The sequence below is a fragment of the Nomascus leucogenys genome, chromosome 24 (assembly GCF_006542625.1).
Source record: "Nomascus leucogenys isolate Asia chromosome 24, Asia_NLE_v1, whole genome shotgun sequence".
NCBI lineage: Eukaryota > Metazoa > Chordata > Mammalia > Primates > Hylobatidae > Nomascus > Nomascus leucogenys.
Window position 1 is genome coordinate 10245770 of NC_044404.1, and position 21802 is coordinate 10267571.

The following is a 21802-nucleotide window of genomic DNA, read 5'->3' on the forward strand; positions in this document are numbered from 1 at the left end:
CGGGTTTCATGGCTTTAAAGACTATGTGCTGATGACTCCCGTCCGTATAGCTCCAGCCTAGAACTCATCCTCAAGAAAAATCCTTCTGGCTTCTCAGGCTGTAAACTTTGAGTTCTTCATCCCGTGTCAAATCTGTCAGCAGATCCTATTGGCTTTTCTTTTTTCCCCAGAATCCGGTGTCCACTGACAGCATCTTAGACCAAGCCCCCATCTCTCACCTGGATTATTGTAATTGCCTAGCTGGTCCCTCCTCTGCTCCTATCCCGTCAGTCTGTGTTTACATAACAACCTCAGTAATTCTGTTAAAAGTCATATCATGTGGCTCCTCTGTGCAAAAACTACCAGGGCTTTTGTCTCAGAATAGAAGCCAAAGCTTTACCGTGGCTAGAAATGTTCCACACGACCAGGCCTCTATTCTAGACCTTTCTTTTCTTGTCTCCCTTGCTCACTTAACACCAGCCACACTGGCCATTTTGCCAGGCTTGCTTCTGCCTCTGGGACCCTGAACTTGCCTTTCCCTCTGCCTGGAACTTGTCCTCAGTTATCCGCAGGGCTCTCTCCCTTACCTCCTCCAAGACTTGGCTCAAATGTTCCTCACCGAGAAAGGCTTTCACCAACCTCCTGGTTTTAAATTGCAGATCAGACTCTCCCAAGCCCGCATGCCCATTCCCTTCCTTTTTGCTCCATTGCATTTAATTTATCACCTTATAATAAACCGTTTAATTTAGTTCTTTATCTTATTTGATGTCCCTCTCCGCATGAAGACAGGAATTTGTTTCATCATTGCTCCATCCCCAATTCTGAGACAGAGTGTGTGGCACGTGGTAGGTGCTCAGTACAGGTTTGTGGAGAGAATGGGTGCATTGCAGAATCCAAGGGTTAAGGCATGGTTAGAAGCTGGAGCTTTAGAGGCTTGGGTTCCAGACTCCCTTTACCACTTAGCCGCTTTGTGGCTTTTTTTTTTTTTTTGAGACAGAATCTCGCTCTGTGGCCTAGGCTGGAATGTAGTGGCCCCATCTGGGCTCACTGCAGCCTCCACCTCCCAGATTCAAGAGATTCTCCTGCCTCAGCCTCCCAAGTAGCTGGGACTACAGGCGCCCACCACCACACCTGGCTAATTTTTGTATTTTTAGTAGAGACGGGGTTTCGCTGTGTTGGCCAGGCTGGTCTTGAACTCTTGGTCTCAGGTGGTTCACCCGCTTTGGCCTCTCAAAGTGCTGGGATTCTTTGGGAAGCCGAGGCAAGTGGCTCACCTGAGGTCAGGAGTTCAAGACCACCCTGGCCAATGTGGTGAAACCCTGTCTCTACTAAAAATACTAAAATTAGCCGGGCGTGGTGGCATGCACCCATAGTCCCAGCTACTCAGGAGGCTGAGGCAGGAGAATCGCTTGAACCTGGGAGACAGAGGTTGCAGTGAGCCGAGATCATACCACTGCACTCTAGCCTGGGCAACAGAGCGAGATTCCATCTCAAAAAAAAAAAAAAAAGTGCTGGGATTACAGATGTGAGCCACGGCAGCTGGCCATACTTTGTGGTCTTTAAGAAATTTATTTAAACTTCCTGAGCCTCAGTTTCCTCATTTCTATTGTGGACAAAATAATACCTAAGGCTTTCATTTGACAATGTTGAACACCCCTAGATGACCAGCAAGCATATCATAGCTCCTGGGGACTCAATGGAGAACCTGAATGTCCCCTCGCTCCCCTGGAGTCTGTACGCTGAGAAAGGGGCTACAGACATTAGCCATGCAGTCACCCAAATAAGACATTCTTCATAAATTGTGATAAGTGATGAAGGAAAAGCAGATCGTGCTGAAGGGGCAGGCCAGGAAAGAACTTCCCTGAGAGGGCAACTTCACTGTCCAAGTCCGCTTAGGCTGTCATAACAAAATGCCACAGATAGAGGGATTTAAACAGCAGACGTTTGTTTTCTCATGGTTCTGGAGGGCAGAAATCCAAGCTGAAGGTGTCAGCAGGTTTGGTTTCTCCCGAAGCCTCTCTTCTTGACTTGCAGATGGCCACTTTCTCTGTGTGTCCTCACATACATGATCTTCTCTCTGTGTGCCTGCACACCCTTGCTGCTGGTGTCTCTCCAGTGTCCTAATCTCTTTTTTTCTTTTGGAGACAGTCTCACTCTGTTGCCCAGGCTGGAGCGCAGTGATGGGATCTCAGCTCACTGCAACCTCTGCCTCCCAGGTTCAAACAATTCTTCTGCCTCAGCCTCCCGAGTAGCTGGGACTACAGGCGCCTGCCACCATGCCTGGCTAATTTTTGTATTTTTAGTAGAGATGGGGTTTCACCATGTTGATCAGGCTGGTCTCAAACTCCCAACCTCGTGATCCCCCTGTCTTGGCCTCCCAAAGTGCTAGGATTACAGGTGTGAGCCACCACGCCCGACCTTTTTTTTTTTTTTTTTTTTTTTTGAGACACTCTGTTGCCTAGGCTGGAGTTCAGTGGTGGGATCTTGGCTCACTGCAACCTGCATCTCCCAGGTTCAAGTGATTCTCCTGCCTCAGCCTCCCAGGTAGCTGGGATTATAGGTGCATGCCACCACGCCCAACTAATTTTTGTATTTTTAGTAGAGACAGGGTTTCACCATGTTGCCCAGGCTGGTCTTGAACTCCTGACCTTAGGTGATCCACCCACCTCAGTCTCCCAAAGTGCTGAGATTACAAGTGTGAGCCACCGTGCCCGGCCCAGTGTCCTAAGCTCTTGTAAGGACCTCAGTCAGACTGGATTAGGGCCCATTCCAGTGGCCTCATTTGAACATAATTATCTTGTTAAAGGCCAAATACAGTCACTTTCTGAAGTCCTGGGGGTTAGGGCTTCAACATATGAGTGGTGAGACACTCAGTTCAGCCCATGACATTATTCAAAATTCAAAGGATGCATAGAAAGGAGCCGTGGAACAAGAGGAACCTTTCAGGGAGAGAGAAGCGGATGGGCAGAAACCCTGTGGCTGGAAGCACTGTGTTAAGTTAGAGGAAGTGGAAGGCCCATGTGGCTTAAGCTCAGAGTGAGGGGTCTTGGTGGGAGTTACACTGGGAGTTAAGGGTGAGGAGCCACCTAGAACTGTTGTTGGGAGTGATTGGGAGTGATGTGGTAAGAGTTCTGTAATGCAGCGGTCCCCAGCCTTTTTGGCACCAGGGACTGGTTTCATAGAAGACAATTCTTCCACAGACCGGGGCCGGGGAGGTTGGTTTTGGGATGAAACTGGTCCACCTCAGATCATCAGGCATTAGATTCTCATAAGGAGCGTGCAGCCTAGATCCTGATATGCACAGTTCACAATAGGGTTCGTGCCCCTATGAGAATCTGAGGCTGTTGCTGATCTGACAGGAGGTGGAGTTCAGGCGATAATGCTCACCTCCTGCTGTGTGGCCCAGTTCCTAACAGGCTATGGACTGCTTCCGGTCTGTGTGCTGGAGGTTTGGGACCCCTGCTCTAATGGAAAGGTTACTCTGGGTTGGAGGGAGGCTCTCCTTAGCTCCAGAGCTAGTGCGATGGTGACACAGTGCATGGCATCTCATAGTAAGGGCTCCGTAGAGGGTTACTGGTTAATATTTTTCATAATGGCCACCTGACATGGTTGATGGGAGGACTGAATGAAAAAGAGGCCAAGAAGGGCTTAATAAATAAGTGATATGGAGAACACAAGGATAAGCATCCAAAAGTACTGAAGGTCTATATTTGGTGGTGCTGGATATAGGGTAGTTTAATCAGATGTGATCGCTACTTGTCCTGGAAGGTTTTAGATGCGACTCATGCAAAAGAGGAAAGAAGTAGCTGGAGCAGGGAGGCACTGACTGTATGTGTCATCTTCCAGAAGCCCAAGTACAGTGAAAACGATTTGAGAGAAGGAGCACTCATCTTTTATTTCTTTTCTTCAGATTCAGCTGAAAGCCCCCCTTCAGTTTACTGTCAGGGTGCTGATACACAGAGCTCCTAAAAGATTTAGGGTACGGGTAAGAGATGGGAGTTCGCCTCCCGCAGGCGCTCAGTAAGAGTACTGTTGGGCATCAGGAAGGTTTCTCATTTCATTCCTGGAATTCAGTGTCCGGAAGTGGAACCTGATGTGAGCTCCCACCTCCCTTCAACTCTACCTTTTCTTTTCTTCTTTTCTTTTGAGACAGAGTCTTGCTCGGTCACCCAGGCTGGAGTGCAGTGGTGCAATTGCAGCTCACTGCAGCCCGGACCTCCTGGGCTCAAGTGATCCTCCCGCCTCAGCCTCCCTAGTTGTTGGGACTACTGGCATGCAATACCACCCCCAGCTAATTTGTTTTATTCCTTGTAGAGACATGGTCTCACTATGTTGCCCTGGCTGGTCTCAACCTCCTGGGCTCAAGCAATCCTTCTGCCTTGGCCTCCCAAAGTGCTGGGATTACAGGCATGAGCCACTGTGCCTGGCTTTTTTTTTTTTTAAGAGCTAGGGTCTGTCGCCCAGGCTGGGTGCAGTGGCTCTTCACAGGAGCAGTCATAGTTCACTGCAGCCTCGAACTCCTGGGCTCAAGTGATGCCCCCACCTTAGCCTGTAGCTGGGACTACAGGCATGTGTCACCACACCCAGCTTATGACTGTACGTTTTGATGGTTTAATGCAACAAAGACTGCTCTTTGTTTTGAAAGGAACCAAGGCAAGCATTTTATCCCAATGGCTAAAAAACTCTGACTGTCCTCCTCCACACCCCACCCTTGACAGAGGGCCATCTGCCAGTGATTGGGAATGCACTAGACAGCCCATCCTAATTTTGGACAGAATTAATTGTTAGAATCTGCTTTGTAACACTAGGCCAAATCTATCTCTTGTAAGTCCTGGTCTGGCCTTCAGGAGCTACACAGACCCAGTTCCTCCTCTTTATGGCGTTAAATATTTGACGATGGCCCTGGGCTCTGGGCCACCCTTATGAGGTCTCCAAGTCTTCTGTTCACAAATTGAACACCTTCCCCCAACAAAAAAGGTGTTTTTTTTTTCTTTTCTTAACGATGCTTGTATGAATATTCTTGTACATAAATCTCTTCATACTTGCCTTTGGATACATTTCTATAAATGAAACTTCTGGGACAAATGGTGTATTTTATAGTTTGTGCTATATATTTCCAGATTACCCTCCAGAATGGATGATTTTTGCTTGTACGCCCACCAGCAATTTACAAGAGAGCCTGTTTCCCCACAGCTTACCCACCAACATGGGGAATTTTCGTTCTTTTTAATCATTGCCAATCTGATAAGGAGAAATGATTATTTCATGGTTGCCTTAATTTTCATTTCTTTGATTATGAGTGAGATTGGACATGTTTTCCAGCCACATCCTATACTTTTGCAGTCGAGTTTTGGAGCTCAATGCAGGACCTTACATGTATTCCAGTTAAATTTTATCTTGTTGGATTCAACCAATCATTCCTTTCTGTTGAGATAATTTTGGACCTGACTCTGCAGTCCCAGCGTGTTGGCCTTCCTTCCCAGTCTGGTGTTATTTGCACAGTTGATAAGCAGTTATCTTTGGACTTATCCAAGTTGTTGACAGAATGTTAATGAGTGTAGGGCCAAGGACAGAACTGCCTGGCATTCCACTAGAGAAAGCCTTGGGATGACACTGTCCCATCTGCTGTGACAGTTCAACCTCACCATGCCTAGGAGCCTTCACCTGGGACACAGGGCCTGGGCACAGACTCCAGCCCTGGCCCTGATTAGCTGCGTGGCCTTGAGAAAGTGCTGTTGCCTCTCACTGAGATGTACTTTTGAGCTCTAGCAGCCTTTTTCTCACTATTCTGTCCATAAGAATTTCATGAGAAACGGTCAAATTGTTGTCAAAAGTCATGGCACTGTCACAAAGTATTCACCCCATTTTCTAATTTAGTGGAAGAAACACAACAACAACCCTTTGTCATGGACATCGACCTCTGGGATCACCCTTCCTATGTGCTGGTCAACCATTTATTTGATTTTTTGCCCCAGAATTTTGCCCACGATCAACATGAGGCTCAACAGCCTTCAGTTTATCCAATTCACACATTTTTTTTTTAAATACAGGGTTTTGGCCTCCTCAGTTCTCCATGATTCCTCAAAGCACCCTGAGACGTCAGAAGTGCTCAGCACTCCCTGCTAGGGCTTGTTGGTTCTGTCGCTCTGATTCAGTTTTCTTTCATGTCAGGAAGGAGCAAGGGGGGAAGGCCACCTCTCCTCCAGGCATGGACAGAGGGCCAGAGTTCATTCACAGCTGTGGCAGCATTGAAAGGAAACGGGGGACATGCTTAGTTTGGGGGGAAAGGGGCTTTGTGAGACTGACACATGGCAACTGCCCAAGTCACGAGCTGAAGAAACAGCTTCCATGGCCCTGCCAGAGGGACCTCTGGTTAGGCATCATTCTCTCCAGCCCTGAGCTTCATCAAGAAAATAAGCATCAGCAGTATCATCTCCAAGTGAAATGATAGCACATTATGTCACCTTTCTTTGAGTTCCTTCAACATCAAAATCAGACAAGACTGTTTGTTCCAAGGAGGGAGCAATAAACATTAACCCCATGTAACAGATAAAAGACTAAAAAAGAAATTAGGTAACTGATTTAAGTGACACAGGGAATCTGTCATAACTCTGGTGACATGGCTTCTTATCATGCCTGGAATGTAGTTACTGATTTACACCTTGTAAATTTCTCAGTACACGATGTACAAGTGGCCACTCCGTATTGTCTGTTCTTGTTATTCAGACCAGTAATAAGAGTAATCATGATAATATGCCAGGCACCGTGGCTCACACCTATAATCCCAGCACTTTGGGAGGCGGAGCCAGGAGGATTGCTTGAGCCCAGGAGTTTGAGACTAGCCTGGGCAACATGGCAAGGTCCTGTCTCTATATACAATTTAAAAATTAGTTGGGTATGGTGGCACATTCCTGTGGTCCCAACTACATGGGAGGCTGAGGCAGCAGGATCGCTTGAGCCTGGGAGGTCAAGGCTGCAGTGAGCCAGGTTCACACCACTGCACTCCAGCCTGGGCAACAGAGCAAGATCCTGTCTCAAAAAAAAAAAAAAAAAAAAAAAATATATATATATATATATATATGTAATAATGATAATAAAGGCTGCTATGGTTTGTTTGTTTGTTTTTGTTTTTTTGAGACAGAGTCTAGATGTGTCGCCCAGGCTGCAGTGCAGTGGTGCAATTTGGCTCACTGCAACCTCGCCTCTCAGGTTCAAGCAATTCTTCTGCCTCAGCCTCCCAAGTAGCTGGGATTATAGGCACGTGCCACCGTGCCTGGCTAATTTTCGTATTTTTAGCAGAGATGGCATTTTGCCATGTTGGCCAGGCTGGTCTCGAACTCCTTACCTCAAGTGATCTGCCTGCCTCAGCCTCTCAAAGTGCCAGGATTACAGGCGTAAGCCACTGTGCCCGGCAAAGGCTGCTATGGTTTGAATGTTGGTATCCACTCCACAAATCATGTTGAAGCTGATCCCCATGGCAGTGGTATTGAGAGGTGGGGCCTTTATAAAAGAGCCTGAGGGAGTGAGTTCGGCCTCCTCGCCCTCCTGCTTTCTGCCACCTGAGGATGCAGCAAGAAGGCCCTCGCCAGACACCAAATGCTGGCACCTTCATCTTGGACTCTTCCAGAACTCTTGAGAAATGAACTTGTATTGTTGATAAATGACCCAGTCTGTGGTATTTTGTTAGAGCAGCACAGATGGGCTAATACAAAGGCTGGCAATCCTTATGGAGCCCTTACCACGTTCTCAGTGCTTTGCAGAAATGAACTGTTTCCTCTCACACACCCGTGAAGTAGGTGCTGGCTTCACTCCAGTTTTTATAGATGAGGAAATGGAGGCACAGGAGAGAGGCTAAGTAACCTGCCTCAGTTCAGCCTCCTCCCATCCAAGCCCAACCCTGCTTAGCTTCCAAGATGAGACAAGATCTGGCACGTTCAGAGTGCAGTGGCCATAGACAGGTCACCCCTCTTCTAAAGGGCAGAGCTGGGGTTTGAACTCAGGCAGTCTGACTCTGTGGTTCAGGCTCCGAATGGTAATGTTCTGCTGCTTCTGTAAATAAACAAGGATAAGAAAGGATAATTGGAAATGATTTCTCCCCCAGACTGTGAAACTGCATTGCAAACAGTGGTCTCAGCTACTAAGGAGTAACAAACAGCTCTTTCATCTCCTGAAAGAACTGCATGCAAAGGAAGGAGTGAGGAGAGAAGGGACACCCAGAGCCTGGAGAACCTGTAACTTGAGTGCGCAGTCTCTAAGTAATCCCAAGTGGACCATGTGAACCTGCAGTCAGTGTCTGTGGCCACGAGGCAGAACACACAAACACCAGGCCCCAAGATTCTCACCAAGATCGTGTCATGAGACAGGACCTCGCTGCCCAGCCCCCGCCTCCCAATAACAGGATTACGAGGCTGAGTGCGGTTACTGTTGGCACAGCAAGCCACAGATGTAGCCAGGACTGGGCGCCAATCGACGGATTCCCAATATTGTCTTCCAGTTGCTAGACTACGCTGCTTTCCAGTACATTATTTGGAATATAAAAACTAAAATGTAAGTAAAGCATTTTCATACAAATAATTTCAACCGCAACAAGGCAATTGGCTTCTGATTAAGTTGGCAAGAAGAGGTAATGAACTCATTCCGATTGACATATTTGGAGATTCTCTTGCCAAATCCAATTGGCAGCTTCATAATTATGGAAACGTCCATGTTATTTCCACTCAACCAGGGTTAGGGCTGCTGGTATCTGATTCAATGTTTACTTCATGAATGAGGTCAGTTCCCAGCACAGCTGGGGTTTCAGCAAAGGAGTCAGCAAACAGCATTCCCACTAGAATCTGACCGGCGTTTGTCACAACTTCCAGGGCAACCTTCCCCCAGCTCCCCCAGGTCAGCTGCTCTCCCTAGCATTATCTGTGGCCCAGCTCCTCTCCCTGTAGAAGTAGACTCAGCCTCAACATGATGAGGTCACATGCAAGCTTCCCCTGGCACAGTGGTTCATTCTTCAACCTGCCCCCTTGGTATTGCAACACCTCGCTCCTGGACAACCCCCGCACACCATGAGCTTCACGCTGCCAGGAAATGGGGTAGGGTTTTAAGAATTATTTATCCCAGGATGGTTCCACGTGTGTGGTATGAGAGTGACTCAGAGTGCCATGGAAGCCACCTCCAAAGGTAATGACTTCCCACAGGTCAGAGTGTCCTTTCAGCCAGCTCCCCACACTGATGAAAACAAAAACAAAAGTCACAAGTACTCAGAACACTCATGAAGAATACACATTCATGGAGTGACCATCTGTGAGTTCACAGAGTTCCTGGAGAGACTCAGGGCAGAAGGGAAGGGCGGCACCCCACAATGCCAGGGGTCTAGCTCCCGGTAGCTCGAAGTGGCAAAGGGCTGGAGTGTCACTGACCTGTTTGTCCAAGTCCTGAGCTATTGCCATAGGATAGCGGCATCAAGAAAGTGCACGGTCAGAGTCTGAAGCAGCTATCTCTGCCCTGGCAGCAATTTCCCTACCTGAGACGGTAAGCTAGGAAGAGGCTAAGCATGATTTGGTTTGGATCTCAAAATAATCGTGGGCATCATATGATGTGATGACTTTTGCCTAAGAAAATCTGAAAAGTGCCATGGAGAAAAAGAATCTGGAGTGGGAGATGGTTTAGGTGTTGGAGGCAAAGGCAGATTCAAGAAGAAACTTTCTCTGCCCCAATGTTGACAACCAGACTGACGGCCACGCCCCACGCTCTCCCAACAGGAGAACAATGAGACCGAAGGCAGTTGATGTGAACACAAGAATCAACAACGTAGAGAAGACACAGTCCCAGGTGTAAAGAGGGGAGCTGTCTCTCCCTGTGGCCTCAACAGGAGAGGGTTATCAGTCTAGGGTGAAGACTCACTGTCTCGTCCTAAGGGTCAGTCCACCTGCCATAGGAGATTTCGGAACACCTCTCCTCACTTGAGGGTTGACATGCTGTAGGGTCCATGGGGCCGGCTGGACAGTCACAGTCCCAGCTCACTTCTCCCACTGGCTTTCCTCGGGAGCTCACACCACCTGTCTCAGCCCCAAGATGCTCCTTCTGGCTGCTCCTGTTCCTGACTCAAACACGGGTTGTTTGCCATCAATTCTGTACCCTGTTTGATCAACATTGTCATTGTTACATCATCTTCTAATGTTTATTTTGTTTGTTTGTTTGTTTTTGAGACGGAGTCTCACTCTGTCACCCAGGCTGGAGTGCAGTGGTGGGATGACAGCTCACTGCAGCCTCCAGCTCCCAGGCTCAGGTGATCCTCACACCTCAGCCTCCTAAGTTAGCTGTAACTACAGGTGCACACTACCACCCTCAGCTAATTTTTTTTGTATTTTTTGTAGAGACAGTTTTGCCATGTTGCCCAGGATGGTCTCGAACTCCTGGGCTCAAGCAGTCTGCCCTCCTTTGCCTCCCAAAGCGCTAGGCTCACAGGCGTGAGCCACCACACCCAGCCTCATTTTATAATCTTTTAAAATTATTTTTCCCTTGAATATTCTTTGGGAAGTTTTCGAAGATACGGCTCTGACTTAGCCTGTTTTGTGCTGCTCTAACAGAATGCCTGGGACTGGGTAATTCATAATGAACAGAAATTTATTTCTCACAGTTCGGAAGGCTGAGAAGTCCAAGATCAAGGCACCAGCATCTGGCGAAGGCCTTCTTACTGCATCATCCCACGGCAGAAGATGGACGGGCAGGAGTGGGTGGGAGAGAAAGACAGACCAAAGGGGGCTGAACTCGTTCCTTTAGAAGGAACCCACTCCTGAAATAATGGCATTAATTCATCATCCATTAAACACCTCTGAAAGGTCCCACCTCCCAACATCTCCATATTAGGGTTCAAGTTTCCAACACATGGATGTTGGAGGACACATTCAATCCATAGCAGGCACTAAACCAAGTTCTTTCCTTCCCCCTCTCTGGCCTCATGACCTTTGCTCTCTACCCACTTGGCACAGCTGCACTGGCCGCCCTGCTGATGCCCATCCACACCAGAGACACACCTACCTCAGGATCTTGGCACATGCCCTTCCCTCCAGCAGGAACACTCTTGAGGCCATCCCCACAGCTCCCTCCCTTCCTTTCAGTCTTGACTCACATGCCCCCTCCCCAGGCACTTGCATGCATGTCCTTCCACACGTGATTCCCCCAGCTTCTATCCCCATCTGAAATGGCACATTACTTGTTCCTTATCTGCCTCCCCCTCTGGAGTGCCAGCTCTGCCTGGCAGGGATTTTTGACTCTCGCCTACTGCCACAGCCTGGTGCCAGCACAGTGCCAGGCATGTCCACCCTGCAGCATTTACTGAGTGCCCACTGCACACCAGGCACTAGTCTTGGATGCTTTTGCAAATGTTTCTCCAGTGATTGAAGAACTAAAATTCTTTAAACTCAAAGGAACCGTTGTGTCTTCTGATTCCTCCAAGTGCTTTGAGGAGCTGGGCAGATGCAATGTCACTTTGCTGTCTCCCTCCACCCCGCTGCCCCTCTGACTTCATATATCAGCTTTCCCAACAGATGTGGGAAAGTGGGGTCATTCCCAGGAAAGGCAGAGCCTTCCATGACTTAGGAACCCAGGTGTTTGCTCCACTGGGGCCAATTGCTCCTGGCTTTTTCTGAGCTCCTAGGAGGAAATGCATCTGAAATGCTGTCACCCTCCCCTGATCATTAACAGAGCTGTTGAACTGGCGGAGTTGTCAGCGAGGCAACCACAGGCAGGCAGGCAGCCATCACACCAGCTTTGCAGAGAAGGCTGGAGAGCTGATGCCCACGCCACGGGAAAGGGCCGGCGCCTGAGCCAAGAGCCTGACTGGAAAGTGTGTGTAAGGGACACCTGGAGGAAGCAGGGGCCTCCAGCGCCTCCTCCACCGACTGGAACCCGTGGTGCTCACCCGCCCGCCCTGGGGGCTCACTACCCTCCCTGCCCAGAGATACAGTGGGGCTGGCGGCTCACCAGGCTTTGTGATCCCAACACTGACGAGTGTTCACCCAACAAATTGGAACTTCTTTTCTTTCGTCTCATTTGAAAAAGTCTTTTGTGAGCTAGCAAGTGACCCCAAAGTAACCTCTCTATTCCTGCTGGAAGGGAAAATATTTCCAGATCAGAGAGACTGCAGCGCCAAGCCTTGGCCTATATGAATACTTGATTATGCCTCCTGAATGCAGTCTCCTGAGCATGTGCCAGTCAGTTTCAGAAATGAGCCCTGGCCAGGTGCGGGGGCTCACGCCTGTAATCCTAGCACTTTGGAAGGCCAAGACAGGAGGATCACTTGAGCTCAGGAGTTCAAGACCAGCCTGGGCAACATGGTGAGACTCTGTCTCTACAAAAAAAAAAAAAAATTTTTTTTTCAGTTAGCCAGTATGCTGGTGCACATCTGTAGTCCTAGCTACTTGGGACGCTGAGGTGGGAGAATCACTTGAGGTGGGAGGATTGCTTGAGTCTGGGAGGTCAAGGCTGCAGTGAGCCGTGATCACACCACTACACTCCAGCCTGGGCAACAGTGAGGCCCTGTCTCAAAAAAAAAAATCAAGAGGTTTATTATTTGTCCCATCAAGTATTTTAAGACCAAAGCTTCACATTTTCAAGGGTGTGATGTCATGAAATTCCCACGTATGACCACATTTTGAAAAACAGTTATTGTGTTTTGGAAAGTGAGAGGGTTAGCCTATAATGTGGAAGATAAACTCCTAAAGTGGAAGTTTGAGATGCACAGGCAGAATGGGCCGCCGAGCTATAGCATTTGCTATGGTGAACTCATGTGACTGCCCCAGAATTATCTGGAAGTTCAATGTTCATCTTCTGAAAAGAACTGGGACCTCACTGTGCCAGCTGTTGTTGTTCTAAGTGCAGTGTAAGCAGCTTTCTATTTAAAACCTTCACACCTGGCACTTGAGTAGTGCTTGTTTTCCAAAGGGCACCCTCTTTCCCTTGGATTTTTTCCACCTTCTCCTTTTCTGTGTTAGTCCGGTTTATCTCAGCCTGCTGGCATGAAGAGAAGGACAGTTATAAAAGCCATTTATAAAAGGAGCAGGGAGGTAGTGGTCTTTTGTCTTTGCTGCTGAAACGGCTTGGGTAGATACAAGATGGCTGGAGAAACAATGCTGGGAGTGAGGAGCATGGACCAGCCAGGGAGACAGGAGGAAAGCAGGTTTCCCCATCTTCATGGTACAAAGAAGTCAAAGGCAGGTGCTCAAGGCCTTTCACCTTCCTAGACCACTTGGGTGAGGCCCTTGGACACTCCCATGGGTCCAGCATGCCTAATCAAAAACTCCAGATCTCAGCCAGGCGTGATGTTGGTGCCTGTAGTCCCAGCTCCCCAGGAAGCTGAGGCAGGAGGATCACTTGAGCCCAGGAGTTTGAGGCCAGCTGGGCAACATAGCAAGATCCCATCAAATTCCAGATCTGTCACAATCAGTTGTCTCTTGGGGAGAGGGGGGCTCAAGAAAGGAAGGAGAATTTAGAAGTGGGGTAAAGAAAGGCTAGAAACAGGGAAATGGGGGAATGCACAGCAAAAGCAATTTAAGGAAGAGACTGAGACTAACACAGCAATGTCGGGAAACGAGCCCATAGTTTTTTTTATCCTCTACATCCAAACACATCTTCATCACCTTAATTATAGACTGAGAAATGACAAGGCTAAAATAGTCAAGGGCTGGGAATTTAAGATTGTAAAATGGGTCGGGTGAGGGGGCTCACGCCTGTAATCCCAGCACTTTGGGAGGCCGAGGCAGGTGGATCACCTGAGGTTGGGAGTTCGAGACCAGCCTGGCCAACATGGTAAAACCCCATCTCTACTAAAAATACAAAAATTAGCCAGGCATGGTGGCAGGCGCCTATAATCCCAGCTACTCAGGAGGCTGAGGCATGAGAATCACTTGAACCCGGGAGACAGGTTGCAGTGAGCCGAGATTGCGCCACTGCACTCCAGCCTGGATGACACATTGAGACTCTGTCTCAAAAAAAAAAAAAAAAAAAAATTGTAAAACATCTCACTTCTGACCTTCAGAGGGTCCTCCCCTTCCTCTGCCTCCTTTTCCTCCCTCTCTTTTCTTCACCTCATCCCCCCACCTCCTTCTCCCCCTACCCCTCCTCCTTCCTTCACCCTGGGCACAGCCCGTCTTGGAAGAGCAGAAACCGCTCTGAATGACACTGGCTGGGACAGAAGTGCCCTGGGGTCAGGCCTGAAGCAGTCGGGCCGGAACAAGGCAGCAGTCGTGCACAGGAGCTTTTCAAGGAGGTTTTGCAGATACAAGGACGTTGGACAGAGAGGAACAGAGAAATTCCAGAGATTTTTCACGTGCAAGCGGATATTTCCTTTGAGAGTTTCTAGACTAAATAATACTCCTTGTGTCTAAGGGGACGGTGTATACTGCTGACCTGGCAATGTTCTCTGCCTGCAGGATGAGCACAGGCAGGCCCCGCAGCTGCCCGGAGGGAGCTGTAAGCAGAGGAAGGTGAAGTGGCCTGAAACGTCTGTACTGGAGACAGTCGGGGCTGTGTGCCTCTGCCTGACGCAACATCATTTCAGACGTGGAGGAAGGATCTGTTGGCAGATCTTGGGACTCAAATGGGCTAGACTTCTAAGAAAAAATATACCGAGGCCTCTCTATTCCACCAATTTTCATTCTTTCATACATACATATTTATTTATTTAAACAGACTTTATATTTTAGGCAGTTTTAGTTCACAGCAAATTTGAGCAGAAAATGCAGAGGTCCCATAGACTTCCTTACCCAATATACCCACGGCCGCCTGCTCTGTCAACACCCTGCAGCCGATTCATCTGACAGTCGATGAAACGATTCACACATCATTATCACCCGAAGTCCATCATCTACATTACAGACTCTTGGTGTCGTACATTCTGTGGGATTTGACAAATGTACGATGACATGTACCTGCCATTGCTGTGTCATACAGAGTAATTTCAGCGCCTGATAATCCTCCGTGCTCCGCCTGCTAACCTCTCCCTCCCCCAACCCCTGGTCCCCAAGGCTTTGCTTTTTCCGGAGTGTCACATAGTTGGAAACGTGTGGAACACAGCCTTTTCAGAGTGGCTTCTTTCACTTAATAATACGCATTTACGTTTCCTCCATGTTTTTTCATGGCTTGATAGCTCATTTCCACTGAATAATAGTCCATGGCCTGGATGTAGCCATTTTCATATATTTTTAAGAAGACAGACTGTTTCATGGGGTGACATAATTTATTAATAACTGGTATTATAATTAAACGTACAATAAAAGAAATACGTGGCTTAAATAAAACAACCGTATATCAACCCTGTCAATACTGAGGCTATTATTATCCTTCTGGTTGCAGTAAGTAAACTGAAGCACAGAGCAACCCTGATTTACCCACAGCAGATAGGTCAGTGATGTGAGGGCCATAGAAAGAACAGAAGGGGCCGACGCGGTGGCTCAGGCCTGTAATCCCAGCACTGTGGGAGGCTGAGGCGGGCAGGTCACTTGAGGTCAGTAGTTTGAGACCAGCCTGGCCAACATGGTGAAAGCCCATCTCTACTAAAAATACAAAAATTAGCTGGGCATGGTGGCACGCTCCTGTAGTCCCAGCTACTTAGGAGGCTGAGGCAAGAGAATCGATTGAACCTGGGAGGTGGTGGTTGCAGAGAGCCAAGATCACATCACTGCACTCCAGCCTAGGTGGCAGAGCGAGACTCCGTCTCAAAAAAGAAACGAATAATAAATAAATAGAAATGTAAAAATAAGGGGAAAAAGAAGCACTGAACTAGAAGGCAAGTGTACCTAGTCTAGTTTCAGGGAATCCTTCGAGCTCTGAGAGAAATCTGACTCAAAAACTAATTTTAGACCAGAAATTCAACGTAGTAGTTGAATTCATACAATTCAGTAGTTGAGTTCATACAGTTCTCTCTAGAAAAGGTCTACACACAACCAAATACAAATGAAGCTAAATTTCCACAAAAAACATTAAAGCTACATCTAATTTTTGATGAAGTGTTGCAGAGACCACCCCCCACTTCCGTCCTAATGGTTTGAGACACGTTTTCTTTTTTTTTTTTTTTAAATATACAGTATTGCTCTGTCGCCCAGGCTGGAGTACAGTGGCACAATTTCGGCTCACCGCAACCTCTGCCTCCTGGGTTCAAGCAATTATCGTGCCTCAGACTCCCAAGTAGCTGGGATTACAAGCATGCACCACCACACCTGGCTAATTTTTTTAATATTTTTAGTAGAGATGGGTTTTTGCCATGTTGGCCAGGCTGGTCTGGAACTCCTGACCTCAGTTGATTCACCCACCTTGGCCTCCCAAAGTGCTGGGATTACAGATGTGAGCCATCATGCCTGGCCGAGACACGTTTTCAAGCCTTGAGGTGCATTCCAGTACACCCGGCTCACTTTGTAATATCTGAATTTTCCTGAGTCAAGGTTTAAATTCCACTTTAATGATATGGGCCACAGTAGTAAGAAGTGTGATGTTTGCATCAATGTCTGTGTAAGGACTCTACTCGAATTAGGATGAGCCCGTTGAGAATGGAGCCTGATTTCCTCTATTTGAAGTGTTATCTATACAGTGTCATTCATGTGAGTCCATTAATAGTATTTGGTAATGAGGAGGAGGATGGGAAGGATGGGAAAGGCATTCCCGGGAAACAGCCAGCACTTTGGTTCATGTAAGCTGCCCAGTGATGCTGATGCTATAGCTTAACTAACACATCACTGTTCCCAACCCCCTTCTCGCTTGCCATCTCCATTCAGGAGGCTGGGAAAGCCAGATGCACCTGGCCCAGTTCTACCAAAGGACACACACGTGCATGCCTTCCAAAGGCCCTCTAGAGGAGAGGTCTTGCTTTTCTTCAATAAGAGACAGATAGGACTAGAAATGCCCCTTCCCCTTCTTCCTACCTTGACTCTGGGCGTGATTCCTAGAGCAGCAGCAGCCATTTATGACCACAAGGTGACCAGCAACTTTTGAAGCCACTAGTAGCCTACAATTACTGCAGTAATTGTAGGACACTGGAAATACCTAGAATATCAATAAACCAAAGAAGACCAGCTATGCTATTAAAACTATCTCCTGGTCCTGCTACCTTCAGCAAATAGAAATGGAACAAGATGTTAAAAATGATTCTGTTTTGGCTGGGCACAGTGGCTTACGCCTGTAATCCCAGCACTTTGGGAGGCCGAAGCAGGCGAATCACCCAAGGTCAGGAGTTCAAGACCAGCCTGGGCAACAGGGTAAAACCCTGTCTCTACTAAAATACAAACATGAGCCAGGTGTGGTGGCACATGCCTGTAAACTCAGCTACTTGGGAGGCTGAGGCAGAATTGCTTGAACCCAGGAGGCAGAAGTTGCAGTGGGCTGAGATCGCACCACTGCACTCCAGCCTGGGTGCTAGAGCAAGACTCTGTCTCAAAAAATAAAAATAAAAAAGATACTTTTTCAATTCTGGCAAAACTCCTGAGGCAGAAAACAAACCAGTACGTGCCAACAGCTCCAATGTTCCAAAGTGAGGTGCTGAACTAGCTCACCGGGGCCTGCAAAGAGGCTTCCGGGAACCTGTGACCGCCCCCAGGGCAGAAGGTGGCAAGGTCAAGAGAGGTTAGAATGAGAGACGACTTTTTTTTTTTTTTTGAGACAGAGTTTCACTCTTACCACCCAGGCTGGAGTGCAGTGACGTCTATCTCGACTCACTGCAGCCTCCACCTCCGAGGTTCAAGGGATTCTCCTGCCTCAGCCTTCTGAGTAGCTGGGATTACAGGCACCTGCCACCACGCCTAGCTAATTTTTTTGTATTTTTAGTAGAGGCGAGGTTTCACCATGTTGGCCAGGCTGGTCTCCAACTCCTGACCTCCTGATGGGTGATCCGCCTGTCTCAGCCTCCCAAAGTGCTGAGATTACAGGCGTGAGCCACTGCGCCTGGCCGAGAGAACTTCTTTTGAGACAGTGCTTGGGTGCTGGGGCACGTTTCTTCCCCATCCCGTCCCTGCTGTGGATGAAACAAGGGGGGCCTAGCAAGAAGGCTTCAAGGAGACCCTTCAGAGAGCTGTCAGAGGTACCCAAGAGCTTGGGGACCTGACAACTGGTGTCTGTCACCTGCCTGAGAAATCCTAAAGGCAAGAAGCCCTGAAGTCAAAACAAGGAAAGGTGAGGCTGGGCGCAGTGGCTCACACCTGTAATCCCAGCACTTTGGGAGGCCGAGGTGGGAAGATCGCTTGAACCCAAGAGTTCAAGACCAGCCTGGCCAACATAGCAAGACTCCATCTCTACAAAAATACAAAATTAGTTGGGTGTGGCAGTGCACGCCTATAATCTCAGCTACTAGGAAGGCTGAGGCATAAGGATTGTTTGAACCTGGGAGGCGGAGGTTGCAGTGAACCGAGATCGCGCCACTGCACTTCAGCATGGGCAACAAAGCAAGACTCCGTCTCAAAAAAAAAGAAAAAAAAAAGAACAAGGAAAGGTGGCTTCCCTGGGGAGAGTCCCACCTCCTGGGACAAAGGATGCATGAGTGTTTCCTATGGACCGGACAGGGACCCTGAAAAGGAACTGCCCAGGGGGGCCACCAGGAGAAAAGGCTGAGCCAGGGAACCCAGGCGTCCGCTGAAGATGTCCTCACGCCCTCAAGTGGGCAACCCTCCAGCTTCCAGGAAGTCTCCAAGGAACGCTTCAGCCCCTCACAGGAGGAAAATTCACTTGAAATAGTTACACAGCCAAAGGAAACGATGGTGGGGGCCGACAGGGGTGCCGCCCCCTCCTCCCACTTCACCCTCCAGGAGTCCAGGCAGCCCAGGGAGTGGGAGGGAGGCTGGCAGACAGGAAGGCTGCTGGCTGGGAAGAATTTTAACTTCAAGGGATCCCTGTCACAAACAGCACTGTGGACTTGAAGTGACCGGAGGATTTTTCTTATCCAAGAGCTGCTGGAAGGTCACATGGCTGTGAGAGATTTCATCTTAGGACTGGGGGCAAACCAGCCCCCACCGGACCCAGCAATGTTAGTGTTGAATGTTCCCTGGAGAATAAAGAAGAGGTTTCCTTCTGCTGTAGCCACAAACCCGCTGTGTCACACGCCTGTTTCACAAACATGGCGTGCGATCCCCACGGGGTGGGGGGAACAGTTGTATTTTTAGATGAAACCTGAGTATTTCTCTGGTCTCTTCTCCCAAACGCTAACCTCCTTGGAAATCTGTGCATGTTCTAGAGCAAAATACTACTTGGAATTTAGGTCTTCAGTTTATTAAATAAGAAGTAGCTTCAAGGAGCATAGAATTACATGGTTCCTTTTAAAATGTGCACATAAAGCAACTCTTTTCCCCTGTCATTTTCCATGCTGCAGGCATCCTGCGGGAATTGGGAAGATTGGCTCAGACTGAGTTCCAAGCTACGTATCGGCTGGTGAGAGATGAGCTGGGTCTTTGCACCAGACAATCTTGTTGAAAATCACCAGACCAAAAGTAGCTGATGCTTATCTGTCTCTGTCGAATTCCCAGGAATCCTGCGGGTGGTGGGGGCGGGAGGGGGGGGGTCTGAGCCCAAGTGGGAAGCACTGTCAGCCTGTGCCTGGGGGCGTCAGAAGAGGGAGATGGGGCAATTTCTGCTTCTTCACTGCCGCCACCCTCATCTCGCTTGGGGCTCACTCTTTCCAAGTTCTCTTGGTCCCTTTGCCAAGGCAGGGGAGACCCAGCCAGGATATTTATAGTGTTGGTACATGACTGGGCAGCTAGTGGGAGCAGATGTTTTCTGATATGGGCAAAGGGAGCTATTTCTACTGGGAGCTGGATGAAAATTAGCCAGAAAGGAAGTCGCAGCCATAACTGATGTTCCTGTCCTCTCAACACTGGAGAAGGTACCACACATCCTTACATGAGTGTGGTCCCCATCCTCACTGCCTTAACAGCTCAATCCAGCAGATGCGGACTGTGCCAGGCACTGGGTGGACACTGAGATAAATAAGACAAGGCCCACCTCTTATGATGGTGCAGAAAAACCACTTGTGAGGACCCACTCCATCCCTGCAGGCCGAGACCCCGTGGGAGCCCGGTAACAGCCACGTGGTGGCAGCTGCTGGGCCTGGGGACAGTGGTGGGGTGGCAAGAGGGAAGGAGAGGTCAAGGTGAGCCACATGGCCAGTGATGGCTCACTTGGCTTTGAAGCATGGGTGGGGGAGGTCCAGGTGAAAAGAGCAGAGGGAACAGAGGCTTTGCTGCCTACCTGATGCATTCTGGGAACATCAAGACGCATTAGATGGGGCCAGAAGGCAGGGGGTTTCCTCAGGGTGTCGGAGGAGGAGGCTGAACAGGTGAGCTGGGGCCAGGCTGCAAAGGGTCACCTTCCACATTCAGGAATGTGGACTTTGGTAGACTTCACCCTTAGGCAGGAGGAGCTGGTAAAGGTTTCTAGGGAGGAAAGGGATTCTTACTGTAGGAAGCAGTGAGAACTGTGGATCTGTGAGCAGGTTTCTCCCTGTGTCCCCATGCCCTGCAGCACCGTGCCTGACACGGTCATTGCTCCGTAAGTGCTTGTCGAAGGAGCAGACCCACATGTGGCATATCTGTCTCCAGCCTGTCCATGAGATGAGACGGTCACTAAGATCATTAAGTGTGGCAGGCCTTCCTCAGGGCCCCAACCCCAAAACAGGTCTAGGCAGATTCCTGCATGCCTGACGGCAGCTGTAGGCATCATCTCCTTCCAGAGGGGTTCAAGCGCACCCAGACCCTGGAGCAGCTCCAAGCCTCCCCAAGGCTGCTTCTCCTGGCTGCCACCTGCCCTGGAGCCCAGCCCTTGCCCTGTCCCTGCTCTGATCCTGTCTCAGCCTGTGCTTGTAGCTTCATCTCCATGCCAGCCTCAACCCAAACTGGGTGTCGCCTCTTTCCTTCTATTTGAAAATTATGTGTATTGGCCAGGCACAGTGGCTCACACCTGTAATCCCAGCTCTTTGGGAGGCCGAGGCAGGGGCATCACTTGAGGTCAGGAGTTCAAGACCAGCCTGGCCAACATGGCAAAACCCTGTCTCTACTAAAATACAAAAATTAGCTAAGTGTGGTGGCAGGCGCCTGTAATCCCAGCTACTTGGGAGACTGAGGCAGGAGAATCACTTGAACCCAGGAGGCGGAGGTTGCAGTGGGCCAGGATCGAGCCACTATACTCCAGCCTAGGCGACAGAGTAAGACTCCGTCTCAAAAAGAAAAGAAAAGAAAATTAAGTGTATTATGTATTAGCCCATTTTCACGCTGCTGATAGACATATCCAAAACTGGATAATTAATAAAGGAAAGAGGTTTAATGGACTCACAGTTCCACATGGCTGGGGAGGCCTCACAATTCCACATGGCTGGGGAGGCCTCACAATCATGGCAGAAGGTGAAAGGCATGTCTTACGTGGAGGCAGGCAAAAAGAGCTTGTGCAGGGAACTCCCCTTTATAAAACCATCAGACCTCGTGAGACCCTTTAGAAAACCGTCAGATCTCATAATATTCGCTGTCATGAGAACAGCTCAGGAAAGACCTGCCCCCATAATTCAATTACCTCCTACCGGGTCCCCCTACAACACGTGGTAATCGTGGGAGCTACAATTCAAGATGAGGTTTGGGTGGGGACACAGCCAAACTTTATCAGCAAGTAATAGTAACAATGACAACAAAAGACGTTTCTGTGCATAGCAGCCTTTGCTGAAGGTCTGAGGAGACAGAGGGTATTTACAAACACAAACAACTTAAAATGGAATATTCACCTTGTCCTGTTCTTAAACCTCCTGAAGCCATTTCTGTCAACTGGATTCTGGCCCCACCCACTGGCTGCCTATATTCCTTCTTTCTTCTCT